Below are 11,143 nucleotides of genomic sequence, written 5' to 3' on the forward strand. Positions count from 1 at the left end.
GATAAATATTTTTTATTAATACAAATGGTTAAAAACTCAATTTCACGCATATGAATGAAGAAGCATAGAGAGTTTATACATTATTGTAAAGCCAGACAACCATCAAAATAGTTCCCTAACCTAACCCGCATTTATCTATTTACAAAATCACATTTGTTCACATTTGCAAATCAAGCAGACTGTATTGCACGTGCTACTGACGCCTTTACCTAGGAAGCCAATGACGTCACTTGACGTCCTGTGACTCGTCACCCTCACCGTGTCCGTCACGTTCGTACCCTCAATCGGCAATTCACAAGACTCGTCGAGTGGCTCCGTTAGCCGCTAGTTTCTGGTACACAGGAGGAAGAATGTCGTCACTTTCCCTTCTCTGGTCACAAGGAGGAAGAATGTCGTCATTTTCCCTTCCTTTTCACATTAACTTCCCCTCAGCATATGCACTCATAGTCCTAAATTTGTGTAAGTTGTCTAATGATCTCAAATGAATATATCATGATACAAACCGATACAATATATTCAATATCAATTAAAATGTTTCATATCAAAATATTGATTTTGAACATACTTCCATGCCGCTTGTCCATATGCTTTTGTCATGAGATATTATTAGTAATAATGAATATCATTGTTTAATTTTGAAACTGGACTCTCCTGCTATACCGTTCAAAACAAATGTCATTACAGTCGTATGCTTTTGAATTGTATATCTTAAAAACAATCCTACCTGACTATTTAGACTGCAATGTATACGACCGGCGGATCGGTGGCTTTCCATTCTTGAGGCCTTGTTTACCGTGTCGCCAAAGAGACATTTGCGAGGTTTTTCTTGCCGACCACACCTGCTACAATAGGACCGCTGTGAATACTCTCCCTGATGTACAGGGAAAAGGAGAAACTACAAATTGTATAACACACAATTGACAATAATTCACGTTAACGAGTGCAACAGTATGGCATTTTGCGTACAGCCACCAAACAAGAAATCACTTTGGAAACAAACCCAGATCTGCAGAACAATAGGGGTACTGTACAGGGCACCAACACGAAACTAACCGACAAATAAGAGGCACAGGATAGGTAAATTATGACAACAATCCGCACAATTACAGTAAGATACTAATCATCTTCTTTCCCACCATCAGGATAATTAAACAGGATCCTTCATCAAAAGGAAGTTACTTACACACAACCCTGAAACAGAATGACCAGATTCTATATTGGGTACCAGCTGACATGAAAAATACGTACGTTCTAAACGATTATTTGTGAGTGCCTACTTTAAGTATTCAGGGAGTATGGATTATATGGCCTCCTTCATTTTTAGAAGAAATACTGTTTGCAGATCTGATTTCTTACTAACCCCACTCAATTATATACACGTTCAAAGCAACATAATGTTCTTATTTTAAGTCACACGTACCAAGTGGATTGTTCTGTTATTTAAGGCGACCTTTTATTTGATAAAGGAATCAAACGCTGCAGTAATACGCGAGTTTCAGGAATTTCAATGGACAACAATGAAGGGCATTGGGTTTACCCAAATTTTGTTATCGATTGCTTATGCTGCTCACGAAATGAAGTGCCTCCTTCGCTTCCTGGGTCGCCTATCAATAAAAAAAAGTAGTTTAGTTCAATTATCAATAGCAGGTATTCAAAAGTAAGTTCCAAGCATCTGACGTCAAGAGCGTGATCATTTACTACAGACGATGTAACTAAGAATCTCCAATCATCACAACGGTATTGTAAAATTTAAAATAAAAGCGTGAAATACATTTTCGGTAACCTTACTTTTGTCATGTATATGCATTGTTAAGTCGAAGATGTTTGTGGAACCACATCGACATTGCATGTCGAATGTCGTTTATCGAGCCAGTTTGACATTCATTTTCTGAATTTTCTAAATGTCGAACCCAGCCTTAAGATCAATATCTAATTTTGTATCATTCGATTCGATGTCCACTTTCAAGCTAATCGGTTCAAACCCTTAACGGCAGACTTGACCATTACACTCGATTAATCTTATGTTGTACCAACTACGTTGACGTTAAATAAATTTCAACTTATCCCGCCCTTCACCATATACTACTTAGTACGTAATATGGCACCGTCTCAATAGAATGGTCTATGGGTCAAGTCCCACAACGTAAATATTCTCTTTGCTCCCGATTCAATAAAGATAGAAATGCTTAGATTCCATGCTTAACGTTTACACGGGAAGTAGGGGAAAAGAGCACAAATCGGGTTTCGTTATCTTGCATCAACCGTACCTTTCATAAGCAATTCGGTACTTTTGCTTCACCTGTAAGGGGACTGTATTCAAATGCACTAAGACAGAGGCATCAGCGATAACAGAGTAACAATACACAAAGCGTCGCTCCTGGCTGTCGTTTAAGCCAGCAGAATAAACAATTTGTAGCATGAAGCAAACTCCAATCTTGTTTGTTTTTAGGTCAGAAAATGTGGTAAAACTCAACATGTCGTACTCGAAGAAATGTGTACTCGCAAATTCGGACAAAATTGAAGTTATTTGTTTCCGATCATTTACACACATTTGCCTTTTACTGCAAAAAACCGAGGTCGTACAATCATATGTCTAAGAATGTTAGATATTATGTCAATGTTTGAAATGCTGTTGTTTTCCTCAATAAACTGATTACTTCAAAATGCTTTCCGAAAAAGAGCCTTTGGCCGATCAATAAAGATGTCCCTTTAAATAACAATCAAATATGAAGTTTGCATTTCCGGAATCATTTTTCCAACATTGCAAAAAAAACTGTTAATCTTAAATCCCCATTTGTCAACCAAGTTACGTATAAATATTACAGTTGATAACCAGAAATTAGTGTAAAGAAAACTAGCGAACTTAGGACATTTGGCTAAACTTTGATTCAAAGCCTAAAACATTAAGGGAATACTCTTTGAACAACGCAATGTTAACAAAGACACAATAGAGACGAACATTAGATGAGAAGGTTGAAACCTGACGTCAATGGCAGTATAATGTATTGCTTATAACGGAACACAACTCCAGCACAGGTAGTACAAATGTAGTATCGCTCACTGGTAATCCAAAACCGTTGTAATTGAGTAAATCTAATTCCCATGGTTGTTTGTACCAGAAGCTTTACAGCGGAACACTCACTTAATGTCATTGACGAGCTAGTGTTGCAGCAAACTAATGGCTGGATTTCTTGAGAGGTCATTGTTAATCTTTAGACATACTTTCAGTTGGCTGCCTTTATCCAATTTTAGGCGGAAATACGAGTTCTGTTTTCTCCCAATGTACGACAAATAATGAAAGGTATATGTAAACACTCCAACCCCAAAATGCACACATCGCCAGTAATGGAAGACGCAGGAACTAGCAGGTATAATTTTGGACCCAATAATACAGAAAAATAAGTTACGTACGTTTTATTCACATCACTAGAAATCGCATTTTCGCAAAGGTACACACTTTTGACATTGTCACTTAAACGTTGAAAGGCCCGATGTTACATTCTCTTGTGCGTGCCGTAGTGTGACGCACGACAGTGCTCAAGTGACATTCTCTAAAAGGTGTTTAGATTGCGCAATGTAACACTGGTTAAAGAGGCATGTTGATAGGTGTAATATCATGACAGCGATATAGATTATTATACTTGTAAACAGTACCCTACTAAACCGTACCCTTATAACCCGTACCCTTATGCACAGTTCCCTTCTAAACCGTTAACTTCTAAACCGTACCCTTATAAGTAGTACCCTTATAACCCGTACACTTATAAGTAGTACCCGTATAACCCGTACACTTATAAGTAGTACCCGTATAACCCGTACACTTATAAGTAGTACCCGTATAACCCGTACACTTATAAGTAGTACCCGTATAACCCGTACACTTATAAGTAGTACCCGTATAACCCGTACACTTATAAGTAGTACCCGTATAACCCGTACACTTATAAGTAGTACCCGTATAAACCGTACACTTATAAGTAGTACCCGTATAACCCGTACACATATAAGTAGTACCCGTATAACCCGTACCCTTGGAAACCGTACCATTCTTAACCGTACCCTTATAAGCAGTACCATTATAAACAGTACCCTTGTAAACCGTACCCTTATAACCCTTATTCTTATAAACAGTACCCTTCTAAACCGCACCCTTATAAGCAGTACACTTATAACCAGTACCCTTATAACCCATACCCTTCTAAACCGTACCCTTATAAGCAGTACCCTTATAACCAGTACCCTTATAAACAGTACCCTTGTAAACCGTACACTTATAACCGTACCCTTATAAGCAGTACCCTTATAACCAGTACCCTTCTAAACAGTACCCTTATAACCAGTACCCTTCTAAACAGTACCCTTATAACCAGTACCCTTATAAACAGTACCATTCTAAACCGTACCCTTATAACCAGTACCCTTATAACCAGTACCCTTATAACCAGTACACTTATAACCAGTACCCTTATAACCAGTACCCTTATAACCAGTACCCTTCTAAAGAGTACCCTTATAACCAGTACCCTTATAACCCATACCCTTCTAAACCGCTCTCTTCTAAACTGTACCCGTATAAGCAGTACCATTATAACCAGTACCGTTGTAAACCGTACCATTATAACTTTTACCATTATAAACAGTACCCTTATAAACCGTACGTTTATAAATAGCACACTTCTTAACCGTACCCTTATAAAAATTACCCTTATAAACAGTACACTTATAATCCCGTACTTTTATAAACAGTACCCTTCTAAACCGTACCATTATAAACCATTCCCTTTTAAACCATATCCCTCTAAATCGTACCCTTAATGATGATACGAACGCTCGCTTTAGAAGCTTTAACAGATAAATCTATATTTTAACATGTAATATAAGCGCTTATTCATTGATTTTCTTCGAACATTTACGACGTTGACTATTTCTAAGTGAGCTTTAACGATCTGTAGATATCGCTTTATCTAAGATTGCATTTCAGTTTAACCATTGTGATAGCCGATTGTATAATGAAAACATGCATTCATATTGGTGTGCATTACTTTCAAAAGTCATATGCACGTTGAACGCCCTTTGATGTTGGCATAAAGACAGGGATAATTGTTTTCCGGTTATGGAGCATTTGATAAGCCCTTAGAGTTGAATGCATGAGGGATGTGTAAAACAAGCTATAAAAATCGATTTATCAGTCAATGTTTTCAGCTTCACTTTCAATAATGTCAGGCAAATTATAAATATACTCATGCTCGTTTCCATACATTACATAAACATACTCGACATATTGTTCTAATTTGGACCACAAATCTTAATCACAATCTCATATTTTAACAGACGAGTAATTAAACGTTCCCGGGGGAAATAAGTGAGGTCTGAAGATTCATCATTGTCACGAAAATCTTTACAATTAGTAATGTGAGCAATGAGCAGTGGCTAATTAAATAAATTTCATCCAACAAAATCTTCATAAAAGAAAAATCAAAGCGACAGAGAACGCGAAAATAAAATTGAAAAATATACGAATGTCTTCGAATTAAATTGCTCTTAAGGGGCTATGCACTCTGATTTAGTGGTATTAAATTAATACGGGTTCATGCGTGTTTGATCATATCTAGAACGTCTATATTATTTTCATTGTGTGCACATAGGAACTCGCGTACTTAAAATCGGTACATTGAGTAGACACAATACTCATAATAGAAAGAGAGCGCTACTTCTATGTAAACATATGAACCACTTTTTGAGCGAAGCGTCATCAAGGTAGTTGTACTATGGACAGGTTTAGGCATGAAATCGAATTTCAGGATAAAGCAGGCTTTGTTTGTCCTTTTTTAACAACCTTATTTAGTACCTTGTGTTTCTGCAAAATGTTATTGAATTGAACCATTTGTAAGATAATTGCGTGTCAAACTATAGCAGTCTAATAAAAACAATGTGTCGAACTATGTTTGCAAATTACACTTACTTTTTAATATAAGAGAAGGCAGATCACCATTCCTTTCTGTCGTTTGATGATTTATTTGATTTTTTGTAGGAAGAAGCACCTTGAGCATGAACACTGCATTGATGAACATCCTTAAGTTTATAACGACCATTTGCGTCTGAGGTTGTATGAGTACAAATATATCACACATGTGTCGATCGATTAGCGAAATCAGTAAGTCTTTGAATCGTCATTCCGGACTGTTTGATTCTGAGGTGGGAATTAATCATAATATGATAAGGGAAAGCTTTAAATAAATGTTTTGCACAAATGATAAAGTCGTTTACCTTATATATGTATATAATATATCACTAGATAAACGTTGATCAACACATCGTTACGTTTCTAGTCAACATTAAACTTGATTATAATGGAAGCAATGAAAGAGTATTCAAAACAAGAGGGTTTTGTAAGAGATACGGCCGAGCTTGACACAACTGTGTTCTTTGTTTTTTAATTGAAGTTAATGAGTTTATCGATACATCCATATGGCCATCAAGTTTGTGACTATAAAAAACATTGGAATTGTTTGTAAATCACACACGATTCCTTTTTGATCAGTGATTAATGGGATTCAAGCCATTCAATAGTCCAATTATCGATACGTAAAATGGCACTCTTAAATGTATTTTTATCTTTGTGTGGATTTCTAATCAAGGACAGAGAATGCAGATAATGTGTGGTGTTTGTCGAGTAAATGTTGAACTGTTCGAACATGTACTGTCAACAATCGTGTCACCATTGATATCTATATAGCAGGAAACCACATTACGCATGTTGTCTATACTTCATATCAACCACAGTTATTCAATAGACCAACTATTGTATAGGGGTGTAACATGACTGAATTGACTTAATCGACAATAATGTACTTACCATTACTTACCTAATTATTCTCTATCGGACTTTACATTACGTGGTGTATTTTGTCTTTCTGAAGGATTGCTCTTCCAGAAATGTATTCATCTTTTAATACATAAAAGTCACCCTATGGCTGCCACACAGACTGATGCAGTGCTGGTATTCTTGCTCTGGCATTTCGGAGATCACTGAATAACAATGAGTGACTATTTAATAACGCTTGGCTGAGGTCATAAAAGTCACCCCATGGTTGCCATATAGACGGATACAGTGCATATATCCATGTTCTCGTATTTCGGAGACCATTGACTAACAAATAATAAATAACGCTATAGCCAACGCTGGTGATTGAGGGGTTGGTACTTGATTGATGTCACTTAACAGTGTATTTCTTATAATGTGTTAGCGATATAGTATTCCCCGATGCCAAACTTATCTTCGCGATTATCTTGGTTTTTTCGTGTTTGTGTTCCGCCCATCGGACACGGGACGATTACCGTAAATTATTGCACCATTCCTCGCCCTTCAATTTATACCACACAATGGTAAGAATATATTGGTTTAATTGTAACGTAACACACGTATGGCATGTCTTGTTACATTCCAATGTCGTAAGCAATATCTTAATGTTTTGGATTATTCTTAAATTAAGACAGAAACGGGTTTAACGAAAACACTAGTCGGTAAAATATTTTGTCGAAAAAGTGCGTGCTATATTTTTCAAAATACACTCTTGGATGGAGTAATGAGTCCATTCTTAAGACGTTTTGGAAATTTTGAAATTTTATGAATTTTGTCATCTTCTGTACAGGACGTTTCTGTTGCTGTCGGTTGTATTTGAGTACATAGGACGGAACACAATGTCCACCGAGACCGACAGCAGTAGTGGGTGTGAATTGCCTGTTTGGATGCATGAGGAGGACCTTTAAAACATTACCACTCAAACATTAGCTTTCCATCTCAGTCGTATCGAAGACTGGTGTGTCAGTAAGATTTAAGAAATGAGGGGACAATAGAAAACAATATGATATATTGTATAATTGGAACCTTACAAATGCAATATTCTGTGTAATGTGTTTGTGTGAAGAATACGTGGAAGTAATTGCAATGTCCGCCATTGTCGACAGCCGTATGCGAATTTAAGTGAATTTCCTGTTTGACTACAAGCCGAGGGCCATTAGAATTTTGTCTCGCAAATGTAACATTCATTGCAACTCTTTCAGAATTGAAGGTTTAAGACGTTATAACCTGTTTAAAGGCAAAAACAATTTGTTTTTAGGGAAAATAGATTTTTGAATATCATTGCTTGGTTATAAATACAATTTAAGCTAATTTTGAAAATAAACAACTTAGGAATATTACTTTGATGAATTTAAATAATTGTACATACATTAATATCAAGAAGTTTATGAGGGTCCCATTACACTTTTGAACATAGAGCAGAGTTTAAATTCAGCAGTGGCCCCTTTCATTAAATATCTCAGTTTTATGAACTGCAAATGGCAAACTAAGGTTAAGACAAAAGTCATACTATTGCAACGACATCAAGCAGGTACATACTAATAGCAGTCTAAATATAAATATCGAAAAAATGTTGGTGCCGTGCATGGAGGAAGGGGAGGAAATTATCAGGTGTGCCGAATTTCCTTAAATTTATCAAGAACCTTTTAAATAATGGGGAATTATAAGTGTTTCCCTGTTGACATCGGCGTACTAGGTACCCATGTTTTAATGTGCCTAAAATAGTTCGTAAAACCGTTCAATTTTATTCAATACGTTTATAGTCAAAGTAACTGCAATTTTATACGTCAATATAAATTCTAAACATAAAAGGTTTCAAAAGTATATAAACGTGAATCAATCATCATACATTATCTAATCATGCAACAAATTGTCCGCATGTCGCATACTACTGTACAATACACAGGTAACGGTTCAAATCACCAGTATTTACCATCACCATATGTTCAATGAATTCAAGTTACGTTGATATTAAAAAAAATGTTGTAAGTTCGGAACTGCTCAGGCAAAGAGTAAATTCATTTATGTAGAAAGTGAGCTTTTGACACTCACCACAGAAATGAGATTAATTATCGTTGAATGCTACAATTGTTCTGCATTAGCGGGTGGGGTTAGTGCATGCTGGATTTGCTAGGCGAATTTGTTCATCGTTGTCATTTTTATGCAGAGTGATGGAACTTTCTGGACGAGTGATAGCTGAGGTCTGTTGTTGGTGGACTATTGATATGATTCTGAAACATTATTTGTGCTTTTCCTCTGACATTTCAGAACACAAACGTAGTCCGTTTCGCGATCACATGTCCAACTGACTGTATATAAACATCACGGGGTCAACTATCCTAATTAATTTATTTATTCACGGCACCTTGTTGTCGGAGCGTTCTGTGTGCATGTGACAGGATAACAAAGGATAACACCTTTTTTACCTTCGGGCGATCATAAATTAGAGTAACGTCGGTAAGCCAAAACATCTAACCTTGAAACCGATTAAATTACTTTAAATCAATGTTATATTTTGTTCCGATACATTTGCTAATTTACAAATACTATTTCTTTCATCTAAGGACGACATGCTATTTTCCGTATAGTTGTCACTGTGTTATATTCAATGTCATGATATTTGGTACATTGGAAATATGTTGACATTCAAAAATAATAAGCAATATTTGGTATTATGTATAGATTATTCAATTCTGTCAATGTCTGTTTCATTCTTAGATGTGCAATCTGTTTGTGTTCTGTAGTCTTAATTATAATTACAGGACGGTGCTCGAACGATATCATCATAGGTATCGCAGTACAATGGCATTAGATATAAATCGCTATGCGTCGAAGTTAAAAGAATTCTTAGATCGAGCAATAAATTATTCATTATTTCTTATTTTGATTGTGTCGGCTGATACCTCCTATCAATAAAATATGTAAATAAGATTTCCCTTTGCAGTGTTCAGGAACTGTTTGTAATAATGAAGTTTAAATATGGAAACAAGTCCCCTAAAGCATGCATTTTATATGCGAAGACATCACTGTATTGAAAGAGAAAATGAACAAAAATCATCAAGCTGTCACATCGAATACAACCAATATTCGTCCGTTCGTGGTCTTGAAATTTGAATCTATTGTGAACAAAGACAGGATAGATAATTATGTTCGATGCAACGATGGGTATTTGCATCTGTGTATCCACAAAGCTACGCAATTAATTGTATTGAATATATTCATTATTTGCATCCCTTTGACAAACGATAAAGCCGAAGGAGGGTGCTCGTATTCCTGAAGCTCAGTTAACTTATAAAAGTTCGATTCAAGTGTAGATGTTCCTTAACAGAAAACAGTTTTTAACACAGTAAAACATTCTACTACGCGTGTCAGCATTATCTTGGTCAAGACCTTTCGTGTTAATCATTCCATGTAGTCATTCGATGCTGACGTTACGATTTTGAGTTATATGTTACGGTTTCAAGTGAATCATAAGCCTGCAAAAAATACATTTTGAGAGATAAGTTTAAACAACCCCGAATTAAATCATACTTTAATTTTGACTGGCAATCTAAAACATGCTCTTATTTTGATAGACAATTAAAGGTCATGCCCACCGCCAATACAAACTACAACCACAATAAAAAGAAAACAACAATATGCCCTTAATTTTCGGATAACCTTAACTCATGCTCTACAATATCTTGCCCTTACTTTTCTTGAAAAAAGTATGTCTGACAAAACTATATCTAATTTTGCGCATGCCAAGTCATGTGTGCTTTTAGTAAAATGTCAATTTTATGCTCAAAGTGTAATAAAACATTCTCGGAGAAAATGAAATGATGTCAAATAGTTAATTTCTAAGACATATTCTTGTCAAGAGCACTGTGTTTAAGTACGTTTCTGGAGGCTTATTTGATACGAATGCACTAAACATTGAAACAAAATAAATGAAATAACACCACGGGGTCATTAACTTGCAAATGATACTATCCATGTGTGTTTAAACAAAATCAGCTTCGAAAACATTTATAACGTGGATACGACGGAATTTGTCACACGAGTTGAAAGTCTTGCGTGCGCGGTGAATTGCTTTTTAATGAATTAATTAAAATTGATTTACTTTACAACGAATGTGACAAACATTATTACAACATTAAATTCATCACACTCATTAGCTAGATGTAAGGTGACTGTGATGTCGTATGTTGTGTGCGAAATCGGAGTATCAGGAGAAAACAAACATGCCGAGTTGGTGATTACCAACGATTTTGAATATCATACACGTTCTTCTGCATATAA

This window comes from Mya arenaria, chromosome 14 (genome assembly GCF_026914265.1).
Source record: "Mya arenaria isolate MELC-2E11 chromosome 14, ASM2691426v1".
NCBI lineage: Eukaryota > Metazoa > Mollusca > Bivalvia > Myida > Myidae > Mya > Mya arenaria.